Below are 23,788 nucleotides of genomic sequence, written 5' to 3' on the forward strand. Positions count from 1 at the left end.
GTTACTGGGTATCAGTGTATGTCTTTGTTCCTTGGTATAAGTGTTTGTCTTTGTTACTTGGTTGTCAGTGTATGTGTTTGTGACTTGGTTGTCAGTGTATATCTTTGTTACTGGGTGTCAGTGTATGTCTTTGTTACTTGGCCTAAGTGTAAGTCAAAATACTTGGTGTAAGTGTATGTCTTTGTGAGTTGGTGTCAGTGTCTGTCTTTGTTACTTGATGTCAGTGTATGTCAAAATACTTGGTGTAAGTGTATGTCTTTGTTACTTGGTGTAATTGTCTGTCTTTGTTACTTGGTGTCAGTGTATGTCTTTGTAACTTGGTGTCAGTGTGTGTCTGTGTTACTGGGTATCAGTGTATGTCTTTGTGACATGGTATCAGTGTATTTCTTTGTTACTGTGTATCAGTGTGTGTCTGTTTTACTGAGTACCAGTGTGTGCCTTTGTTACTTGGTGTCAGTGTATGTCTGTGTTACTTGGTGTAAGTCTGTGTCTTCGTTACTTGGTGTCCGTGTGTGTCTGTGTTACTGGGTGTCAGTGAATGTCTTTGTTGCTTGGTGTAAGTGTGTGTCTGTGTTACTGGGTATCAGTGTATGTCTTTGTGACTTGGTGTCAGTGTATGTCTTTGTTACTGGGAGTCAGTGTGTGTCTTTGTTACTGGGAGTCAGTGTGTGTCTTTGTGACTTGTTGTCAGTGTATGTCTTTGTTACTTGGTTTCAGTGTGTGCCTGTGTTACTGGGTATCACTGTATGTCTTTGTTACTCTTTATTAGTGTTTCACTGTGTTACTGGGTGTCAGTGTGTGTTTGTTTGTGTTACTTGGTGTAAGTGTGTGTCTGTGTTACTTGGTGTAAGTGTGTGTCTTTGTTACTTGGTGTCCGTGTGTGTCTGTGTTACTGGGAGTCAGTGTGTGTCTTTGTGACTTGGTATCAGTGTATGTCGTTGTGACTTGGTGTCAGTGTATGTCTTTGTTACTGGGTGTCAGTGTATGTCTTTGTTACTCTTTATTAGTGTTTCACTGTGTTACTGGGTGTCAGTGTGTGTTTGTTTGTGTTACTTGGTGTAAGTGTGTGTCTGTGTTACTTGGTGTAAGTGTGTGTCTTTGTTACTTGGTGTCCGTGTGTGTCTGTGTTACTGGGTATCAGTGCATGTCTTTGTTACTTGGTGTCAGTGTATATCTGTGTTACTTGGTGTAAGTGTGTGTCTTTGATACTTGGTGTAATTGTATGTCTTTGTTACTTGTTGTCAGTGTATGTCTGTGTTACTTGGTGTCTGTGTATGTCTTTGTAACTTGGTGTAAGTGTGTGTTTCTGTTACTTGGTGTAAGAGTGTGTCTGTGTTCCTTGGTATCAGTGTGTGTCTTTGTTACTTTGTGTCAGTGTATATCTGTGTTACTTGGTGTAAGTGTGTGTCTGTGTTTCTGGCTATCAGTGTATCTCTTTGTTACTAGGTGTCAGTGTATGTCTGTGTTACTTGGTGTAAGTGTGTGTCTGTGTTACTGGGTGTCAGTGTGTGTCTGTGTTTCTTGGTGTATGTGTGTGTCTTTGTTACTTGGTGTCCGTGTGTGTCTGTGTTACTGGGTGTCAGTGTATGTCTTTGTTACTGGGTTTCAGTGCATATCTTTGTTACTTGATGTAAGTGTGTGTCTGCGTTACTGGGTATCAGTGTCTGTCTTTGTTACTTGGTGTCAGTGTGTGTCTGTGTTACTGGGTATCAGTGTATGTCTTTGTTACTTGGTGTCAGTGTATGTCTGTGTTACTTGGTGTCAGTGTGTGTCGGTGTTACTGGGTTTCAGTGTATGTCTTTGTGACTTGGTGTCACAAAGACACCAAGACAAAGAATTAAGAGGGCTAAAAGGGGTCATGAAATATCTTTAGCAAACAGGGTTAAGGAAAATCCCAAAGCCTTTTATTCATATATAAGGAGAAAGAGGGTAACTGGAGTAAGGGTTGGCCCACTAAAGGACAAAGGAGGAATGTTATGCTTGGACTCAGAGAAAATGGGTGAGATTCTAAACGAGTACTTTGCATCGGTATTCACCGAGGAGAGGGACATGACGGATGTTGAGGTGAGGAACAGATGTTTGATTACTCTAGGTCAAGTCGGCATAAGGTGGGAGGAAGTGTTGGGTATTCTAAAGGGCATCAAGGTGGACAAGTCCACAGGTCCGGATGGGATCTATCCCAGGTTTCTGAGGGAAGCGAGAGAGGAAATAGCTGGGGCCTTAACAGATATCTTTGCAGCATCCTTAAACACGGGTGAGGTCCCGGAGGACTGGAGAATTGCTAATGTTGTCCCCTTGTTTAAGAAGGGTAGCAGGGATAATCCAGGTAATTATAGACCGGTGAGCCTGACGTCAGTGGTAGGGAAGCAGCTGGAGAAGATACTGAGGGATAGGATCTATTCCCATTTGGAAGAAAATGGGCTCATCAGTGACAGGCAACATGGTTTTGTGCAGGGAAGGTCATGTCTTACCAACTTAATGGAATTCTTTGAGGAAGTGACAAAGTTGATTGATGAGGGAAGGGCTGTCGATGTCATATCCATGGACTTCAGTAAGGCGTTTGATAAGGTTCCCCATGGCAGGCTGATGGAGAAAGTGAAGGCGCTTGGGGTCCAAGGTGTACTAGCTAGATGGATAAAGAACTGGCTGGGCAACAGGAGACAGAGAGTAGCAGTAGAAGGGAGTTTCTCAAAATGGAGACGTGTGACCAGTGGTGTTCCACAGGGTTCCGTGCTGGGACCACTGTTGTTTGTGATATACATTAATGATTTGGAGGAAAGTATAGGTGGACTGATTAGCAAGTTTGCAAACGACACTAAGATTGGTGGAGTGGCAGATAGTGAAGGGGACTGTCAGAGAATACAGCAGAATATAGATAGATTGGAGAGTGGGGCAGAGAAATGGCAGATTGAGTTCAATCAGGGCAAATGCGAGGTGATGCATTTTGGAAGATCCAATTCAAGAGTGAACGATACAGGAAATGGAAAAGTCCTGGGGAAAATTGATGTCCAGAGAGATTTGGGTGTTCAGGTCCACTGTTCCCTGAAGGTAGCAACGCAGGTAAATAGAGTGGTCAAGAAGGCATACGGCATGCTTTCCTTCATCGGATCGGGCATTGAGTACAAGAGTTGGCAGGTCATGTTACAGTTGTATAGGACTTTGGTTCGGCCACATTTGGAATACTGCGTACAGTTCTGGTCGCCACATTATCAAAAGGATGTGGATGCTTTGGAGAGGGTGCAGAGGAGGTTCACCAGGATGTTGCCTGGTATGGAGGGCGCTAGCTATGAAGAGAGGTTGAGTCGATTAGGATTATTTTCATTAGAAAGACGGAGGTTGAGGGGGAACCTGATTGAGGTGTACAAAATCATGAGAGGTATAGACAGGGTGGATAGCAAGAGGCTTTTTCCCAGAGTGGGGGTTTCAATTACTAGAGGACACGAGTTCAAAGTGAAAGGGGAAAAGTTTAGGGGGGATATGCGTGGAAAGTTCTTTACGCAGAGGGTGGTGGGCACCTGGAACGCATTGCCAGCGGAGGTGGTAGATGCGGGCACGATGGAGTCTTTTAAGATGTATCTAGACAGATAGATGAATGGGCAGGAAGAAAAGAGATACAGAACCTTAGAAAATAGGCGACATGTTTAGAGAGAGGATCTGGATCGGCGCAGGCATGGAGGGCCGAAGGGCCTGTTCCTGTGCTGTAATTATCTTTGTTCTTTGTTCTTTGTATGTCTTTGTTACTGGGTGTCAGTGTCTGTCTTTGTAACTTGGTGTCAGTGCATGTCTTTGTTACTTGGTGTCAGTGTGTGTCTGTGTTACTGGGTATCAGTGTATGTCTTTGTTACTTGGTGTAATTGTCTGTCTTTGATACTTGGTGTAAGTGTATGTCTTTGTTACTTGGTGTCAGTGTATGTGTTTGTGACTTGGTGTCAGTGTATGTCTTTGTTACTGGGTGTCAGTGTATGTCTTTGTTACTTGGTGTAAGTGTAAGTCAAAATACTTGGTGTAAGTGTATGTCTGTGTTACTTGGGGTAATTGTATGTCTTTGTTACTTGGTGTAAGTGTGTGCCTGTGTTACTGGGTATCAGTGTATGTCTTTGTTACTTGGTGTAAGTGTGTGTCTGTGTTACTCTGTATCAGTGTATGTCTTTGTTACAGGGTATCAGTGTGTGTCTTTGTGACTTGGTGTCATTGCGTGTCTGTGTTCCTGGGGGTCAGTGTGTGCCTTTGTGACTTGGTGCCAGTGTATGTCTTTGTTACTTGGTGTTAGTGTTTGTCTGTGATACACGGTATCAGTGTATGTCTTTGTTACTTGGTGTCAGTGTATGTCTGTGTTACTTGGTGTAAGTGTGTGTCTGTGTATCAGTGTATGTCTTTGTGACTTGGTGTCAGTGTATTTCTTTGTTACTGGGTATCAGTGTGTGTCTTTGTGACTTGGTGTCAGTGTATGTCTGAGTTACTGGGTGTCAGTGTGTGTCTGTGTTACTGGGTATCAGTGTTTGTCTTTGTGACTGGGTATCAGTGCATGTCTTTGTGACTTGGTATGAGTGTATGTCTTTGTTACTGGGTGTCAGTGTGTGTCTGTGTAACTGGGTATCAGTGTCTGTCTTTGTGACTTGGTATCAGTGTACGTCTTTGTTACTGGGTGTCAGTGTGTGTCTTTGTGACTTGGTGTCAGTGTATGTCTTTGTTACTTGGTGTAAGTGTGTGTCTGTGATACTGGGTTTCAGTGTATTTCTTTGTTACTTGGTGTCAGTGTATGTCTGTGTTACTTGGTGTAAGTGTGTGTCTGTGTATCAGTGTATGTCTTTGTGACTTGGTGTCTGTTTATGTCTTTGTTACAGGGTGTCAGTGTGTGTCATTGTGACTTGGTGTCAGTGTATGTCTGTGTTACGGGGGGTCAGTATGTGTCTGTGTTACTGGGGGTCAGTGTGTGTTTCTAACTGGGTGTCAGTGTGTGTCTGTGTTACTGGGTATCAGTGTATGTCTTTGTTCCTTGGTGTAAGTGCATGTCTTTGTTACTTGGTGTCAGTGTATGTGTTTGTGACTTGGTTGTCAGTGTATATCTTTGTTACTGGGTGTCAGTGTATGTCTTTGTTACTTGGCCTAAGTGTAAGTCAAAATACTTGGTGTAAGTGTATGTCTGTGTTACTTGTTTTAAGTGCATGTCTTTGTTACTTGGTGTAAGTGTGTGTCTGTGTTACTTGGTATCAGTGTCTGTCTTTGTTACTTGGTGTCAGTCTATGTCAAAATACTTGGTGTAAGTGTTTGTCTTTGTTACTTGGTGTAATTGTCTGTCTTTGTTACTTGGTGTAAGTGTATGTCTTTGTTACTTGGTGTCAGTGTGTCTGTGTTCCTTGGTGTAAGTGTGTGTCTTTGTTACTTGGTGGATGTGTATGTCTTTGTTACTTGGTGTCAGTGTTTGTCTTTGTTACTTGGTGTCAGTGTGTGTCTTTGTGACTTGGTGTCAGTGTATGTCTGTGTTACTGGGGGTCAGTATGTGTCTGTGTTACTGGGGGTCAGTGTGTGTTTGTAACTGGGTTTCAGTGTGTGTCTGTTTTACTGGGTATCAGTGTATGTCTTTGTTCCTTGGTGTAAGTGTATGTCTTTGTTACTTGGTGTCAGTGTATGTGTTTGTGCCTTGGTTGTCAGTGTATATCTTTGTTACTGGGTGTCAGTGTATGTCTTTGTTACTTGGCCTAAGTGTAAGTCAAAATACTTGGTGTAAGTGTACGTTTGTGTTACTTGTTTTAAGTGTATGTCTTTGTTACTTGTTGTAAGTGTATGTGTTTGTGACTTGGTGTCAGTGTATGTCTGTGTTACTGGGTGTCAGTGTGTGTCTGTGTTACTGGGTATCAGTGTATGTCTTTGTGACTTGGTATGAGTGTATGTCTTTGTTACTGGGTGTCAGTGTGTGTCTGTGTAACTGGGTATCAGTGTCTGTCTTTGTGACTTGGTATCAGTGTACGTCTTTGTTACTGGTTTCAGTGTGTGTCTGTGTTCCAGGGTATCAGTGTATGTCTTTGTGACTTGGTGTCAGTGTATATCTTTGTTACTGGGTGTCAGTGTGTGTCTTTGTGACTTGGTGTCAGTGTATGTCTTTGTTACTTGGTGTAAGTGTGTGTCTGTGATACTGGGTATCAGTGTATTTCTTTGTTACTTGGTGTCAGTGTATGTCTGTGTTACTTGGTGTAAGTGTGTGTCTGTGTATCAGTGTATGTCTTTGTGACTTGGTGTCTGTTTATATCTTTGTTACAGGGTGTCAGTGTGTGTCTTTGTGACTTGGTGTCAGTGTATGTCTGTGTTACTGGGGGTCAGTATATGTCTGTGTTACTGGGTGTCAGTGTGTGTTTCTAACTGGGTGTCAGTGTGTGTCTGTGTTACTGGGTATCAGTGTATGTCTTTGTTCCTTGGTATAAGTGTTTGTCTTTGTTACTTGGTGTCAGTGTTTGTCTTTGTTACTTGGTGTCAGTGTGTGTCTTTGTGACTTGGTGTCAGTGTATGTCTGTGTTACTGGGGGTCAGTATGTGTCTGTGTTACTGGGGGTCAGTGTGTGTTTGTAACTGGGTTTCAGTGTGTGTCTGTTTTACTGGGTATCAGTGTATGTCTTTGTTCCTTGGTGTAAGTGTATGTCTTTGTTACTTGGTGTCAGTGTATGTGTTTGTGCCTTGGTTGTCAGTGTATATCTTTGTTACTGGGTGTCAGTGTATGTCTTTGTTACTTGGCCTAAGTGTAAGTCAAAATACTTGGTGTAAGTGTACGTTTGTGTTACTTGTTTTAAGTGTATGTCTTTGTTACTTGTTGTAAGTGTATGTGTTTGTGACTTGGTGTCAGTGTATGTCTGTGTTACTGGGTGTCAGTGTGTGTCTGTGTTACTGGGTATCAGTGTATGTCTTTGTGACTTGGTATGAGTGTATGTCTTTGTTACTGGGTGTCAGTGTGTGTCTGTGTAACTGGGTATCAGTGTCTGTCTTTGTGACTTGGTATCAGTGTACGTCTTTGTTACTGGTTTCAGTGTGTGTCTGTGTTCCAGGGTATCAGTGTATGTCTTTGTGACTTGGTGTCAGTGTATATCTTTGTTACTGGGTGTCAGTGTGTGTCTTTGTGACTTGGTGTCAGTGTATGTCTTTGTTACTTGGTGTAAGTGTGTGTCTGTGATACTGGGTATCAGTGTATTTCTTTGTTACTTGGTGTCAGTGTATGTCTGTGTTACTTGGTGTAAGTGTGTGTCTGTGTATCAGTGTATGTCTTTGTGACTTGGTGTCTGTTTATATCTTTGTTACAGGTGTCAGTGTGTGTCTTTGTGACTTGGTGTCAGTGTATGTCTGTGTTACTGGGGGTCAGTATATGTCTGTGTTACTGGGTGTCAGTGTGTGTTTCTAACTGGGTGTCAGTGTGTGTCTGTGTTACTGGGTATCAGTGTATGTCTTTGTTCCTTGGTATAAGTGTTTCTCTTTGTTACTTGGTGTCAGTGTATGTCAAAATACTTGGTGTAAGTGTATATCTTTGTTACTTGGTGTAATTGTCTGTCTTTGTTACTTGGTGTCAGTGTATGTCTTTGTAACTTGGTGTCAGTGTGTGTCTGTGTTACTGGGTATCAGTGTATGTATTTGTGACTTGGTGTCAGTGTATTTCTTTGTTACTGTGTATCAGTGTGTGTCTGTGTTACTGGGTATCAGTGTATGTCTTTGTGACATGGTATCAGTGTATGTCTTTGTTACTGGGTGTCAGTGTGTGTCTGTGTTACTGAGTATCAGTGTGTGCCTTTGTTACTTGGTGTCAGTGTATGTCTGTGTTACTTGGTGTAAGTCTGTGTCTTCGTTACTTGGTGTCCGTGTGTGAATGTGTTACTGGGTGTCAGTGAATGTCTTTGTTGCTTGGTGTAAGTGTGTGTCTGTGTTACTGGGTATCAGTGTATGTCTTTGTGACTTGGTGTCAGTGTATGTCTTTGTTACTGGGAGTCAGTGTGTGTCTTTGTTACTGGGAGTCAGTGTGTGTCTTTGTGACTTGGTGTCAGTGTATGTCTTTGTTACTTGGTTTCAGTGTGTGCCTGTGTTACTGGGTATCAGTGTATGTCTTTGTTACTTGGTGTCAGTGTATGTCTTTGTTCCTGGGAGTCAGTGTGTGTCTTTGTGACTTGGTATCAGTGTATGTCGTTGTGACTTGGTGTCAGTGTATGTCTTTGTTACTGGGTGTCAGTGTATGTCTTTGTTACTCTTTATTAGTGTTTCACTGTGTTACTGGGTGTCAGTGTGTGTTTGTTTGTGTTACTTGGTGTAAGTGTGTGTCTGTGTTACTTGGTGTAAGTGTGTGTCTTTGTTACTTGGTGTCCGTGTGTGTGTGTGTTACTGGGTATCAGTGCATGTCTTTGTTACTTGGTGTCAGTGTATATCTGTGTTACTTGGTGTAAGTGTGTGTCTTTGATACTTGGTGTAATTGTATGTCTTTGTTACTTGTTGTCAGTGTATGTCTGTGTTACTTGGTGTCTGTGTATGTCTTTGTAACTTGGTGTAAGTGTGTGTTTCTGTTACTTGGTGTAAGTGTGTGTCTGTGTTCCTTGGTATCAGTGTGTGTCTTTGTTACTTTGTGTCAGTGTATATCTGTGTTACTTGGTGTAAGTGTGTGTCTGTGTTTCTGGCTATCAGTGTATCTCTTTGTTACTAGGTGTCAGTGTATGTCTGTGTTACTTGGTGTAAGTGTGTGTCTGTGTTACTGGGTGTCAGTGTGTGTCTGTGTTTCTTGGTGTATGTGTGTGTCTTTGTTACTTGGTGTCCGTGTGTGTCTGTGTTACTGGGTGTCAGTGTATGTCTTTGTTACTGGGTTTCAGTGCATATCTTTGTTACTTGATGTAAGTGTGTGTCTGCGTTACTGGGTATCAGTGTCTGTCTTTGTTACTTGGTGTCAGTGTGTGTCTGTGTTACTGGGTATCAGTGTATGTCTTTGTTACTTGGTGTCAGTGTATGTCTGTGTTACTTGGTGTCAGTGTGTGTCTGTGTTACTGGGTATCAGTGTATGTCTTTGTGACTTGGTGTCACAAAGACACCAAGACAAAGAATTAAGAGGGCTAAAAGGGGTCATGAAATATCTTTAGCAAACAGGGTTAAGGAAAATCCCAAAGCCTTTTATTCATATATAAGGAGAAAGAGGGTAACTGGAGTAAGGATTGGCCCACTCAAGGACAAAGGAGGAATGTTATGCTTGGACTCAGAGAAAATGGGTGAGATTCTAAACGAGTACTTTGCATCGGTATTCACCGAGGAGAGGGACATGACGGATGTTGAGGTGAGGAACAGATGTTTGATTACTCTAGGTCAAGTCGGCATAAGGAGGGAGGAAGTGTTGGGTATTCTAAAGGGCATCAAGCTGGACAAGTCCACAGGTCCGGATGGGATCGATCCCAGGTTACTGAGGGAAGCGAGAGAGGAAATAGCTGGGGCCTTAACAGATATCTTTGCAGCATCCTTAAACACGGGTGAGGTCCCGGAGGACTGGAGAATTGCTAATGTTGTCCCCTTGTTTAAGAAGGGTAGCAGGGATAATCCAGGTAATTATAGACCGGTGAGCCTGACGTCAGTGGTAGGGAAGCAGCTGGAGAAGATACTGAGGGATAGGATCTATTCCCATTTGGAAGAAAATGGGCTCATCAGTGACAGGCAACATGGTTTTGTGCAGGGAAGGTCATGTCTTACAAACTTAATGGAATTCTTTGAGGAAGTGACAAAGTTGATTGATGAGGGAAGGGCTGTCGATGTCATATACATGGACTTCAGTAAGGCGTTTGATAAGGTTCCCCATGGCAGGCTGATGGAGAAAGTGAAGGCGCTTGGGGTCCAAGGTGTACTAGCTAGATGGATAAAGAACTGGCTGGGCAACAGGAGACAGAGAGTAGCAGTAGAAGGGAGTTTCTCAAAATGGAGACGTGTGACCAGTGGTGTTCCACAGGGATCCGTGCTGGGACCACTGTTGTTTGTGATATACATTAATGATTTGGAGGAAAGTATAGGTGGACTGATTAGCAAGTTTGCAGACGACACTAAGATTGGTGGAGTGGCAGATAGTGAAGGGGACTGTCAGAGAATACAGCAGAATATAGATAGATTGGAGAGTTGGGCAGAGAAATGGCAGATGGAGTTCAATCAGGGCAAATGCGAGGTGATGCATTTTGGAAGATCCAATTCAAGAGTGAACGATACAGTAAATGGAAAAGTCCTGGGTAAAATTGATTTCCAGAGAGATTTGGGTGTTCAGGTCCACTGGTCCCTGAAGGTGGCAACGCAGGTAAATAGAGTGGTCAAGAAGGCATACGACATGCTTTCCTTCATCGGATCGGGCATTGAGTACAAGAGTTGGCAGGTCATGTTACAGTTGTATAGGACTTTGGTTCGGCCACATTTGGAATACTGCGTACAGTTCTGGTCGCCACATTATCAAAAGGATGTGGATGCTTTGGAGAGGGTGCAGAGGAGGTTCACCAGGATGTTGCCTGGTATGGAGGGCGCTAGCTATGAAGAGAGGTTGAGTAGATTAGGATTATTTTCATTAGAAAGACGGAGGTTGAGGGGGAACCTGATTGAGGTGTACAAAATCATGAGAGGTATAGACAGGGTGGATAGCAAGAGGCTTTTTCCCAGAGTGGGGGTTTCAATTACTAGAGGACACGAGTTCAAAGTGAAAGGGGAAAAGTTTAGGGGGGATATGCGTGGAAAGTTCTTTACGCAGAGGGTGGTGGGCACCTGGAACGCATTGCCAGCGGAGGTGGTAGATGCGGGCACGATGGAGTCTTTTAAGATGTATCTAGACAGATACATGAATGGGCAGGAAGAAAAGAGATACAGAACCTTAGAAAATAGGCGACATGTTTAGAGAGAGGATCTGGATCGGCGCAGGCTTGGAGGGCCGAAGGGCCTGTTCCTGTGCTGTAATTATATTTGTTCTTTGTTCTTTGTTCTTTGTATGTCTTTGTTACTGGGTGTCAGTGTCTGTCTTTGTAACTTGGTGTCAGTGCATGTCTTTGTTACTTGGTGTCAGTGTGTGTCTGTGTTACTGGGTATCAGTGTCTGTCTTTGTTACTTGGTGTAATTGTCTGTCTTTGATACTTGGTGTAAGTGTATGTCTTTGTTACTTGGTGTCAGTGTATGTGTTTGAGACTTGGTGTCAGTGTATGTCTTTGTTACTGGGTGTCAGTGTATGTCTTTGTTACTTGGTGTAAGTGTAAGTCAAAATACTTGGTGTAAGTGTATGTCTTTGTTACTTGGTGTAAGTGTGTGCCTGTGTTACTGGGTATCAGTGTATGTCTTTGTTACAGGGTGTCAGAGTGTGTCTTTGTGACTTGGTGTCAGTGCGTGTCTGTGTTCCTGGGGGTCAGTGTGTGCCTTTGTGACTTGGTGCCAGTGTATGTCTTTGTTACTTGGTGTAAGTGTGTGTCTGTGATACACGGTATGAGTGTATGTCTTTGTTACTTGGTGTCAGTGTATGTCTGTGTTACTTGGTGTACGTGTGTGTCTGTGTATCAGTGTATGTCTTTGTGACTTGGTGTCAGTGTATTTCTTTGTTACTGGGTATCAGTGTGTGTCTTTGTGACTTGGTGTCAGTGTATGTCTGTGTTACTGGGTATCAGTGTATGTCTTTGTGACATGGTATGAGTGTATGTCTTTGTTACTGGGTGCCAGTGTGTGTCTGTGTAACTGGGTATCAGTGTCTGTCTTTGTGACTTGGTGTCAGTGTATGTCTTTGTTACTGGGTGTCAGTGTGTGTCTTTGTGACTTGGTGTCAGTGTATGTCTTCGTTACTTGGTGTAAGTGTGTGTCTGTGATACTGGGTATCAGTGTATTTCTTTGTTACTTGGTGTCAGTGTATGTCTGTGTTACTTGGTGTAAGTGTGTGTCTGTGTATCAGTGTATGTCTTTGTGACTTGGTGTCTGTTTATGTCTTTGTTACAAAGTGTCAGTGTGTGTCTTTGTGACTTGGTGTCAGTGTATGTCTGTGTTACTGGGGGTCAGTATGTGTCTGCGTTACTGGGGGTCAGTGTGTGTTTCTAACTGGGTGTCAGTGTGTGTCTGTGTTACTGGGTATCAGTGTATGTCTTTGTTCCTTGGTGTAAGTGCATGTCTTTGTTACTTGGTGTCAGTGTATGTGTTTGTGACTTGGTTGTCAGTGTATATCTTTGTTACTGGGTGTCAGTGTATGTCTTTGTTACTTGGCCTAAGTGTAAGTCAAAATACTTGGTGTAAGTGTATGTCTGTGTTACTTGTTTTAAGTGCATGTCTTTGTTACTTGGTGTAAGTGTGTGTCTGTGTTACTGGGTATCAGTGTCTGTCTTTGTTACTTGGTGTCAGTCTATGTCAAAATACTTGGTGTAAGTGTTTGTCTTTGTTACTTGGTGTAATTATCTGTCTTTGTTACTTGGTGTAAGTGTATGTCTTTGTTACTTGGTGTCAGTGTGTCTGTGTTCCTTGGTGTAAGTGTGTGTCTTTGTTACTTGGTGTATGTGTATGTCTTTGTTACTTGGTGTCAGTGTTTGTCTTTGTAACTTGGTGTCAGTGTGTGTCTTTGTGACTTGGTGTCAGTGTATGTCTGTGTTACTGGGGGTCAGTATGTGTCTGTGTTACTGGGGGTCAGTGTGTGTTTGTAACTGGGTTTCAGTGTGTGTCTGTTTTACTGGGTATCAGTGTATGTCTTTGTTCCTTGGTGTAAGTGTATGTCTTTGTGACTTGGTGTCAGTGTATTTCTTTGCTACTGGGTATCAGTGTGTGTCTTTGTGACTTGGTGTCAGTGTATGTCTGTGTAACTGGGTGTCAGTGTGTGTCTGTGTTACTGGGTATCAGTGTATGTCTTTGTGACTTGGTATGAGTGTATGTCTTTGTAACTGGGTGTCAGTGTGTGTCTGTGTAACTGGGTATCAGTGTCTGTCTTTGTGACTTGGTGTCAGTGTATGTCTTTGTTACTGGGTGTCAGTGTGTGTCTTTGTGACTTGGTGTCAGTGTATGTCTTCGTTACTTGGTGTAAGTGTGTGTCTGTGATACTGGGTATCAGTGTATTTCTTTGTTACTTGGTGTCAGTGTATGTCTGTGTTACTTGGTGTAAGTGTGTGTCTGTGTATCAGTGTATGTCTTTGTGACTTGGTGTCTGTTTATGGGTTTGTTACAAGGTGTCAGTGTGTGTCTTTGTGACTTGGTGTCAGTGTATGTCTGTGTTACTGGGGGTCAGTATGTGTCTGCGTTACTGGGGGTCAGTGTGTGTTTCTAACTGGGTGTCAGTGTGTGTCTGTGTTACTGGGTATCAGTGTATGTCTTTGTTCCTTGGTGTAAGTGTATGTCTTTGTTACTTGGTGTCAGTGTATGTGTTTGTGACTTGGTGTCAGTGTATGTCTGTGTTACTGGGTGTCAGTGTGTGTCTGTGTTACTGGGTATCAGTGTATGTCTTTGTGACTTGGTATGAGTGTATGTCTTTGTTACTGGGTGTCAGTGTGTGTCTGTGTAACTGGGTATCAGTGTCTGTCTTTGTGACTTGGTATCAGTGTACGTCTTTGTTACTGTTTTCAGTGTGTGTCTGTGTTCCAGGGTATCAGTGTATGTCTTTGTGACTTGGTGTCAGTGTATATCTTTGTTACTGGGTGTCAGTGTGTGTCTTTGTGACTTGGTGTCAGTGTATGTCTTTGTTACTTGGTGTAAGTGTGTGTCTGTGATACTGGGTATCAGTGTATTTCTTTGTTACTTGGTGTCAGTGTATGTCTTTGTGACTTGGTGTCTGTTTATATCTTTGTTACAGGGTGTCAGTGTGTGTCTTTGTGACTTGGTGTCAGTGTCTGTCTTTGTTACTTGGTGTCAGTGTATGTCAAAATACTTGGTGTAAGTGTATGTCTTTGTTACTTGGTGTAATTGTCTGTCTTTGTTACTTGGTGTCAGTGTATGTCTTTGTAACTTGGTGTCAGTGTGTGTCTGTGTTACTGGGTATCAGTGTATGTATTTGTGACTTGGTGTCAGTGTATTTCTTTGTTACTGTGTATCAGTGTGTGTCTGTGTTACTGGGTATCAGTGTATGTCTTTGTGACATGGTATCAGTGTATGTCTTTGTTACTGGGTGTCAGTGTGTGTCTGTGTTACTGAGTATCAGTGTGTGCCTTTGTTACTTGGTGTCAGTGTATGTCTGTGTTACTTGGTGTAAGTCTGTGTCTTCGTTACTTGGTGTCCGTGTGTGAATGTGTTACTGGGTGTCAGTGAATGTCTTTGTTGCTTGGTGTAAGTGTGTGTCTGTGTTACTGGGTATCAGTGTATGTCTTTGTGACTTGGTGTCAGTGTATGTCTTTGTTACTGGGAGTCAGTGTGTGTCTTTGTTACTGGGAGTCAGTGTGTGTCTTTGTGACTTGGTGTCAGTGTATGTCTTTGTTACTTGGTTTCAGTGTGTGCCTGTGTTACTGGGTATCAGTGTATGTCTTTGTTACTTGGTGTCAGTGTATGTCTTTGTTCCTGGGAGTCAGTGTGTGTCTTTGTGACTTGGTATCAGTGTATGTCGTTGTGACTTGGTGTCAGTGTATGTCTTTGTTACTGGGTGTCAGTGTATGTCTTTGTTACTCTTTATTAGTGTTTCACTGTGTTACTGGGTGTCAGTGTGTGTTTGTTTGTGTTACTTGGTGTAAGTGTGTGTCTGTGTTACTTGGTGTAAGTGTGTGTCTTTGTTACTTGGTGTCCGTGTGTGTGTGTGTTACTGGGTATCAGTGCATGTCTTTGTTACTTGGTGTCAGTGTATATCTGTGTTACTTGGTGTAAGTGTGTGTCTTTGATACTTGGTGTAATTGTATGTCTTTGTTACTTGTTGTCAGTGTATGTCTGTGTTACTTGGTGTCTGTGTATGTCTTTGTAACTTGGTGTAAGTGTGTGTTTCTGTTACTTGGTGTAAGTGTGTGTCTGTGTTCCTTGGTATCAGTGTGTGTCTTTGTTACTTTGTGTCAGTGTATATCTGTGTTACTTGGTGTAAGTGTGTGTCTGTGTTTCTGGCTATCAGTGTATCTCTTTGTTACTAGGTGTCAGTGTATGTCTGTGTTACTTGGTGTAAGTGTGTGTCTGTGTTACTGGGTGTCAGTGTGTGTCTGTGTTTCTTGGTGTATGTGTGTGTCTTTGTTACTTGGTGTCCGTGTGTGTCTGTGTTACTGGGTGTCAGTGTATGTCTTTGTTACTGGGTTTCAGTGCATATCTTTGTTACTTGATGTAAGTGTGTGTCTGCGTTACTGGGTATCAGTGTCTGTCTTTGTTACTTGGTGTCAGTGTGTGTCTGTGTTACTGGGTATCAGTGTATGTCTTTGTTACTTGGTGTCAGTGTATGTCTGTGTTACTTGGTGTCAGTGTGTGTCTGTGTTACTGGGTATCAGTGTATGTCTTTGTGACTTGGTGTCACAAAGACACCAAGACAAAGAATTAAGAGGGCTAAAAGGGGTCATGAAATATCTTTAGCAAACAGGGTTAAGGAAAATCCCAAAGCCTTTTATTCATATATAAGGAGAAAGAGGGTAACTGGAGTAAGGATTGGCCCACTCAAGGACAAAGGAGGAATGTTATGCTTGGACTCAGAGAAAATGGATGAGATTCTAAACGAGTACTTTGCATCGGTATTCACCGAGGAGAGGGACATGACGGATGTTGAGGTGAGGAACAGATGTTTGATTACTCTAGGTCAAGTCGGCATAAGGAGGGAGGAAGTGTTGGGTATTCTAAAGGGCATCAAGCTGGACAAGTCCACAGGTCCGGATGGGATCGATCCCAGGTTACTGAGGGAAGCGAGAGAGGAAATAGCTGGGGCCTTAACAGATATCTTTGCAGCATCCTTAAACACGGGTGAGGTCCCGGAGGACTGGAGAATTGCTAATGTTGTCCCCTTGTTTAAGAAGGGTAGCAGGGATAATCCAGGTAATTATAGACCGGTGAGCCTGACGTCAGTGGTAGGGAAGCAGCTGGAGAAGATACTGAGGGATAGGATCTATTCCCATTTGGAAGAAAATGGGCTCATCAGTGACAGGCAACATGGTTTTGTGCAGGGAAGGTCATGTCTTACAAACTTAATGGAATTCTTTGAGGAAGTGACAAAGTTGATTGATGAGGGAAGGGCTGTCGATGTCATATACATGGACTTCAGTAAGGCGTTTGATAAGGTTCCCCATGGCAGGCTGATGGAGAAAGTGAAGGCGCTTGGAGTCCAAGGTGTACTAGCTAGATGGATAAAGAACTGGCTGGGCAACAGGAGACAGAGAGTAGCAGTAGAAGGGAGTTTCTCAAAATGGAGACGTGTGACCAGTGGTGTTCCACAGGGATCCGTGCTGGGACCACTGTTGTTTGTGATATACATTAATGATTTGGAGGAAAGTATAGGTGGACTGATTAGCAAGTTTGCAGACGACACTAAGATTGGTGGAGTGGCAGATAGTGAAGGGGACTGTCAGAGAATACAGCAGAATATAGATAGATTGGAGAGTTGGGCAGAGAAATGGCAGATGGAGTTCAATCAGGGCAAATGCGAGGTGATGCATTTTGGAAGATCCAATTCAAGAGTGAACGATACAGTAAATGGAAAAGTCCTGGGGAAAATTGATGTCCAGAGAGATTTGGGTGTTCAGGTCCACTGGTCCCTGAAGGTGGCAACGCAGGTAAATAGAGTGGTCAAGAAGGCATACGACATGCTTTCCTTCATCGGATCGGGCATTGAGTACAAGAGTTGGCAGGTCATGTTACAGTTGTATAGGACTTTGGTTCGGCCACATTTGGAATACTGCGTACAGTTCTGGTCGCCACATTATCAAAAGGATGTGGATGCTTTGGAGAGGGTGCAGAGGAGGTTCACCAGGATGTTGCCTGGTATGGAGGGCGCTAGCTATGAAGAGAGGTTGAGTAGATTAGGATTATTTTCATTAGAAAGACGGAGGTTGAGGGGGAACCTGATTGAGGTGTACAAAATCATGAGAGGTATAGACAGGGTGGATAGCAAGAGGCTTTTTCCCAGAGTGGGGGTTTCAATTACTAGAGGACACGAGTTCAAAGTGAAAGGGGAAAAGTTTAGGGGGGATATGCGTGGAAAGTTCTTTACGCAGAGGGTGGTGGGCACCTGGAACGCATTGCCAGCGGAGGTGGTAGATGCGGGCACGATGGAGTCTTTTAAGATGTATCTAGACAGATACATGAATGGGCAGGAAGAAAAGAGATACAGAACCTTAGAAAATAGGCGACATGTTTAGAGAGAGGATCTGGATCGGCGCAGGCTTGGAGGGCCGAAGGGCCTGTTCCTGTGCTGTAATTATATTTGTTCTTTGTTCTTTGTTCTTTGTATGTCTTTGTTACTGGGTGTCAGTGTCTGTCTTTGTAATTTGGTGTCAGTGCATGTCTTTGTTACTTGGTGTCAGTGTGTGTCTGTGTTACTGGGTATCAGTGGCTGTCTTTGTTACTTGGTGTAAGTGTAAGTCAAAATACTTGGTGTAAGTGTATGTCTTTGTTACTTGGTGTAAGTGTGTGCCTGTGTTATTGGGTATCAGTGTATGTCTTTGTTACAGGGTGTCAGTGTGTGTCTTTGTGACTTGGTGTCAGTGCGTGTCTGTGTTCCTGGGGGTCAGTGTGTGCCTTTGTGACTTGGTGCCAGTGTATGTCTTTGTTAATTGGTGTAAGTGTGTGTCTGTGATACACGGTATGAGTGTATGTCTTTGTTACTTGGTGTCAGTGTATGTCTGTGTTACTTGGTGTACGTGTGTGTCTGTGTATCAGTGTATGTCTTTGTGACTTGGTGTCAGTGTATTTCTTTGTTACTGGGTATCAGTGTGTGTCTTTGTGACTTGGTGTCAGTGTATGTCTGTGTAACTGGGTGTCAGTGTGTGTCTGTGTTACTGGGTATCAGTGTATGTCTTTGTGACTTGGTATGAGTGTATGTCTTTGTTACTGGGTGTCAGTGTGTGTCTGTGTAACTGGGTATCAGTGTCTGTCTTTGTGACTTGGTGTCAGTGTATGTCTTTGTTACTGGGTGTCAGTGTGTGTCTTTGTGACTTGGTGTCAGTGTATGTCTTCGTTACTTGGTGTAAGTGTGTGTCTGTGATACTGGGTATCAGTGTATTTCTTTGTTACTTGGTGTCAGTGTATGTCTGTGTTACTTGGTGTAAGTGTGTGTCTGTGTATCAGTGTATGTCTTTGTGACTTGGTGTCTGTTTATGTCTTTGTTACAAGGTGTCAGTGTGTGTCTTTGTGACTTGGTGTCAGTGTATGTCTGTGTTACTGGGGGTCAGTATGTGTCTGCGTTACTGGGGGTCAGTGTGTGTTTCTAACTGGGTGTCAGTGTGTGTCTGTGTTACTGGGTATCAGTGTATGTCTTTGTTCCTTGGTGTAAGTGCATGTCTTTGTTACTTGGTGTCAGTGTATGTGTTTGTGACTTGGTTGTCAGTGTATATCTTTGTTACTGGGTGTCAGTGTATGTCTTTGTTACTTGGCCTAAGTGTAAGTCAAAATACTTGGTGTAAGTGTATGTCTGTGTTACTTGTTTTAAGTGTATGTCTTTGTTACTTGGCGTAAGTGTGTGTCTGTGTTACTGGGTACCAGTGTCTGTCTTTGTTACTTGTTGTCAGTGTATGTCAAAATACTTGGTGTAAGTGTATGTCTTTGTTACTTGGTGTAATTGTCTGTCTTTGTTACTTGGTGTAAGTGTATGTCTTCGTTACTTGGTGTCAGTGTGTCTTTGTTCCTTGGTGTAAGTGTGTGTCTTTGTTACTTGGTGTAAGTGTGTGTCTTTGTTACTTGGTGTCAGTGTATGTCTTTGTTACTTGGTGTCAGTGTGTGTCTGTGTTACTTGGTGTCAGTGTGTGTCTGTGTTACTGGGTATCAGTGTATGTCTTTGTGACTTGGTGTCAGTGTATTTCTTTGTTACTGTGTATCAGTGTGTTTCTGTGTTACTGGGTATCAGTGTATGTCTTTGTGACTTGGTATCAGTGTATGTCTTTGTTCCTGGGTGTCAGTGTATGTCTGTGTTACTGAGTATCAGTGTGTGCCTTTGTTACTTGGTGTCAGTGTATGTCTGTGTTACTTTGTGTAAGTGTGTGTCTGTGTATCAGTGTATGTCTTTGTGACATGGTGTCTGTTTATGTCTTTGTTACAGGGTGTCAGTGTGTGTCTTTGTGACTTGGTGTCAGTGTATGTCTGTGTTACTGGGGGTCAGTATGTGTCTGTGTTACTGGGGGTCAGTGTGTGTTTCTAACTGGGTGTCAGTGTGTGTCTGTGTTACTGGGTATCAGTGTATGTCTTTGTTCCTTGGTGTAAGTGTATGTCTTTGTTACTTGGTGTCAGTGTATGTGTTTGTGACTTGGTTGTCAGTGTATATCTTTGTTACTGGGTGTCAGTGTATGTCTTTGTTACTTGGCCTAAGTGTAAGTCAAAATACTTTGTGTAAGTGTATGTCTGTGTTACTTGTTTTAACTGTATGTCTTTGTTACTTGGTGTAAGTTTGTGTCTGTGTTACTGGGTATCAGTGTCTGTCTTTGTTACTTGGTGTCAGTGTATGTCAAAATACTTGGTGTAAGTGTATGTCTTTGTTACTTGGTGTAATTGTCTGTCTTTGTTACTTGGTGTAAGTGTATGTCTTCGTTACTTGGTGTCAGTGTGTCTGTGTTCCTTGGTGTAAGTGTGTGTCTTTGTTACTTGGTGTCAGTGTATGTCTTTGTTACTTGGTGTAAGCGTATGTCTTTGTTACTTGGTGTCAGTGTGTGTCTGTGTTACTTGGTGTCAGTGTGTCTGTGTTCCTTGGTGTAAGTGTGTGTCTTTGTTACTTGGTGTAAGTGTATGTCTTTGTTACTTGGTGTCAGTGTGTGTCTGTGTTACTGGGTATCAGTGTATGTCTTTGTGACTTGGTGTCAGTGTATTTCTTTGTTACTGTGTATCAGTGTGTTTCTGTGTTACTGGGTATCAGTGTATGTCTTTGTGACTTGGTATCAGTGTATGTCTTTGTTCCTGGGTGTCAGTGTATGTCTGTGTTACTGAGTATCAGTGTGTGCCTTTGTTACTTGGTGTCAGTGTATGTCTGTGTTACTTTGTGTAAGTGTGTGTCTGTGTATCAGTGTATGTCTTTGTGACATGGTGTCTGTTTATGTCTTTGTTACAGGGTGTCAGTGTGTGTCTTTGTGACTTGGTGTCAGTGTATGTCTTTGTTACTGGGGGTCAGTATGTGTCTGTGTTACTGGGGGTCAGTGTGTGTTTCTAACTGGGTGTCAGTGTGTGTCTGTGTTACTGGGTATCAGTGTATGTCTTTGTTCCTTGGTGTAAGTGTATGTCTTTGTTACTTGGTGTCAGTGTATGTGTTTGTGACTTGGTTGTCAGTGTATATCTTTGTTACTGGGTGTCAGTGTATGTCTTTGTTACTTGGCCTAAGTGTAAGTCAAAATACTTTGTGTAAGTGTATGTCTGTGTTACTTGTTTTAAGTGTATGTCTTTGTTACTTGGTGTAAGTGTGTGTCTGTGTTACTGGGTATCAGTGTCTGTCTTTGTTACTTGGTGTCAGTTTATGTCAAAATACTTGGTGTAAGTGTATGTCTTTGTTACTTGGTGTAATTGTCTGTCTTTGTTACTTGGTGTAAGTGTATGTCTTCGTTACTTGGTGTCAGTGTGTCTGTGTTCCTTGGTGTAAGTGTGTGTCTTTGTTACTTGGTGTCAGTGTATGTCTTTGTTACTTGGTGTAAGCGTATGTCTTTGTTACTTGGTGTCAGTGTGTGTCTGTGTTACTTGGTGTCAGTGTGTCTGTGTTCCTTGGTGGAAGTGTGTGTCTTTGTTACTTGGTGTAAGTGTATATCTTTGTTACTTGGTGTCAGTGTGTGTCTGTGTTACTGGGTATCAGTGTATGTCTTTGTGACTTGGTGTCAGTGTATTTCTTTGTTACTGTGTATCAGTGTGTTTCTGTGTTACAGGGTATCAGTGTATGTCTTTGTGACTTGATATCAGTGTATGTCTTTGTTCCTGGGTGTCAGTGTATGTCTGTGTTACTGAGTATCAGTGTGTGCCTTTGTTACTTGGTGTCAGTGTATGTCTGTGTTACTTTGTGTAAGTGTGTGTCTGTGTATCAGTGTATGACTTTGTGACATGGTGTCTGTTTATGTCTTTGTTACAGGGTGTCAGTGTGTGTCTTTGTGACTTGGTGTCAGTGTATGTCTGTGTTACTGGGGGTCAGTATGTGTCTGTGTTACTGGGGGTCAGTGTGTGTTTCTAACTGGGTGTCAGTGTGTATCTGTGTTACTGGGTATCAGTGTATGTCTTTGTTCCTTGGTGTAAGTGTATGTCTTTGTTACTTGGTGTCAGTGTATGTGTTTGTGACTTGGTTGTCAGTGTGTGTCTGTGTTACTGGGTATCAGTGTATGTCTTTGTGACATGGTATCAGTGTATGTCTTTGTTACTGGGTGTCAGTGTGTGTCTGTGTTACTGGGTATCAGTGTATGTCTTTGTGACTTGGTGTCAGTGTATGTCTTTGTTACTGGGTGTCAGTGTGTGTCTTTGTGACTTTGTGTCAGTGTATGTCTGTGTTACTTGGTGTAAGTGTGTGTCTGTGTTACTGGGAATCAGTGTATGTCTTTGATACTTGGTGTCAGTGTATGTCTGTGTTACTTGGTGTCAGTGTGTGTCTGTGTTACTGGGTGTCAGTGTGTTTCTGTGTTACTTGGTGTAAGTCTGTGTCTTTGTTACTTGGTGTCCGTGTGTGTCTGTGTTGCTGGGTGTCAGTGTGTGTGTTTGTTACAGGGTGTCAGTGTATGTCTTTGTTACTTGGTGTAAGTGTGTGTCTGTGTTACTGGGTGTAAGTGTGTGTCTGTGTTACTGGGTATCAGTGAATGTCTTTGTGACTTGGTGTCAGTGGAAGTCTTTGTTACTTGGTGTAAGTGTGTGTCTGTGTTACCGGGTATCAGTGAATGTCTTTGTTACATGGTGTCAGTGTATGTCAAAATACTTGGTGTAAGTGTATGTATTTGTTACTTGGTGTAATTGTCTGTCTTTGTTACTTGGTGTAAGTGTATGTCTTTGTTACTTGGTGTCAGTGTATGTCTTTGTTACTTGGTGTCAGTGTGTGTCTGTGTTACTGGGTATCAGTGTATGTCTCTGTGATTTGGTATCAGTGTATGTCTTTGTTACTGGGTGTCAGGGTGTGTCTGTGTTACTTGGTAAAAGTGTATGTCTTTGTGACTTGGTATCAGTGTATGTCTTTGTTACTGGGTGTCAGTGTGTGTCTGTGTTACTTGGTATCAGTGTATGTCTTTGTGACTTGGTATCAGTGTATGTCTTTGTTACTGGGTGTCAGTGTCTGTCTGTGCTCCTGGGTATCAGTGTATGTCTGTGTGACTTGGTGTCAGTGTATGTCTTTGTTACTGGAAGTCAGTGTGTGTCTTTGTGACTTGGTGTCAGTGTATGTCTTTGTTACTGGGTGTCAGTGTGTGTCTTTGTGACTTGGTGTCAGTGTATATCTGTGTTACTGGGGGTCAGTGTGTGTCTGTGTTACTGGGGGTCAGTGTGTGTTTCTAACTGAGTGTCAGTGTGTGTCTGTGTTACTGGGTATCAGTGTCTGTCTTTGTTACTTGGTGTAAGTGTATGTCTTTATGACTTGATGTCAGCGTCTGTCTTTGTTACTGTTTATTAGTGTTTCTCTGTGTTACTGGATGCCAGTGTGTGTTTGTTTGTGTTACTGGGTGTCAGTGTGTATCTGTGACACTAGGTGTCATTATGTAGGTTAGTTTGGAGACACAGCACTTTAACAGGCCCTTCGGCCCACCGAGTCTGTGCCGACCATCAACCAAACATTTATACTAATCCTACACTAATCCCGTATTCCTATCTCATCCCCACCTGTCCCTATATATATCCCTACCACCTACCTATACTAGGGGCAATTTATGATGGCCAATTAACCTATCAACCTGCAAGTCTTTGGCATGTGGGAGGAAACCGGAGCACCCGGAGGAAACCCACGCAGACACAGGGAGTACCCAGAATCGAACCCGGGTCCCTGGAGCTGTGAGGCTGCGGTGCTAACCACTGCGCCAATGTGCCCCCCACACCCCGCCTCCCCCCCTCCCCGCAGTGTGTGCCTGTGTTACTGGGTATCAGTGTATGTCTTTGTTACTTGGTGTCAGTGTATGTCTGTGTTACTTGGTGTCAGTGTGTTTGTTTGTGTTACTGGGTGTCAGTGTGTGTCTGTGTTACTTGGTGTAAGTGTGTGTCTTTGTTACTTGGTGTCCGTGTGTGTCTGTGTTACGGGGTGTCAGTGTATGTCTTTGTTACTGGGTGTCAGTGTATGTCTTTGTTACTTGGTGTAAGTGTGTGTCTGTGTTACTGGGTATCAGTGTCTGTCTTTGTTACTTGGTGTAAGTGTGTGTCTGTGTTACTGGGTATCAGAGTATGTCTTTGTGACTTGGTGTCAGTGCATGTCTTTGTTACTGGGAGTCAGTGTGTGTCTTTGTGACATGGTGTCAGTGTATGTCATTGTTACTTGGTGCAAGTGTGTGTCTGTGTTACTGGGTATCAGTGTATGTCTTTGTTACTTGATGTCAGTGTATGTCAAAATACTTGGTGTAAGTGTATGTCTTTGTTACTTGGTGTAATTGTCTGTCTTTGTTACTTGGTGACAGTGTATGTCAGTGTTACTTTTTGTAAGTGTGTGTCTTTGCTTCTTGGTGTAAGTGTCTGTCTTTGTTACTTGGTGTCAGTGTATGTCTTTGTTACTTGGTGTCAGTGTGTGTCTGTGTTACTGGGCATCAGTATGTCTGTGTGACTTGGTATCAGGGTACGTCTTTGCGACTTGGTGT

This window comes from Heterodontus francisci, chromosome 21, assembly GCF_036365525.1.
Source record: "Heterodontus francisci isolate sHetFra1 chromosome 21, sHetFra1.hap1, whole genome shotgun sequence".
NCBI classification, from domain to species: Eukaryota; Metazoa; Chordata; class Chondrichthyes; order Heterodontiformes; family Heterodontidae; genus Heterodontus; species Heterodontus francisci.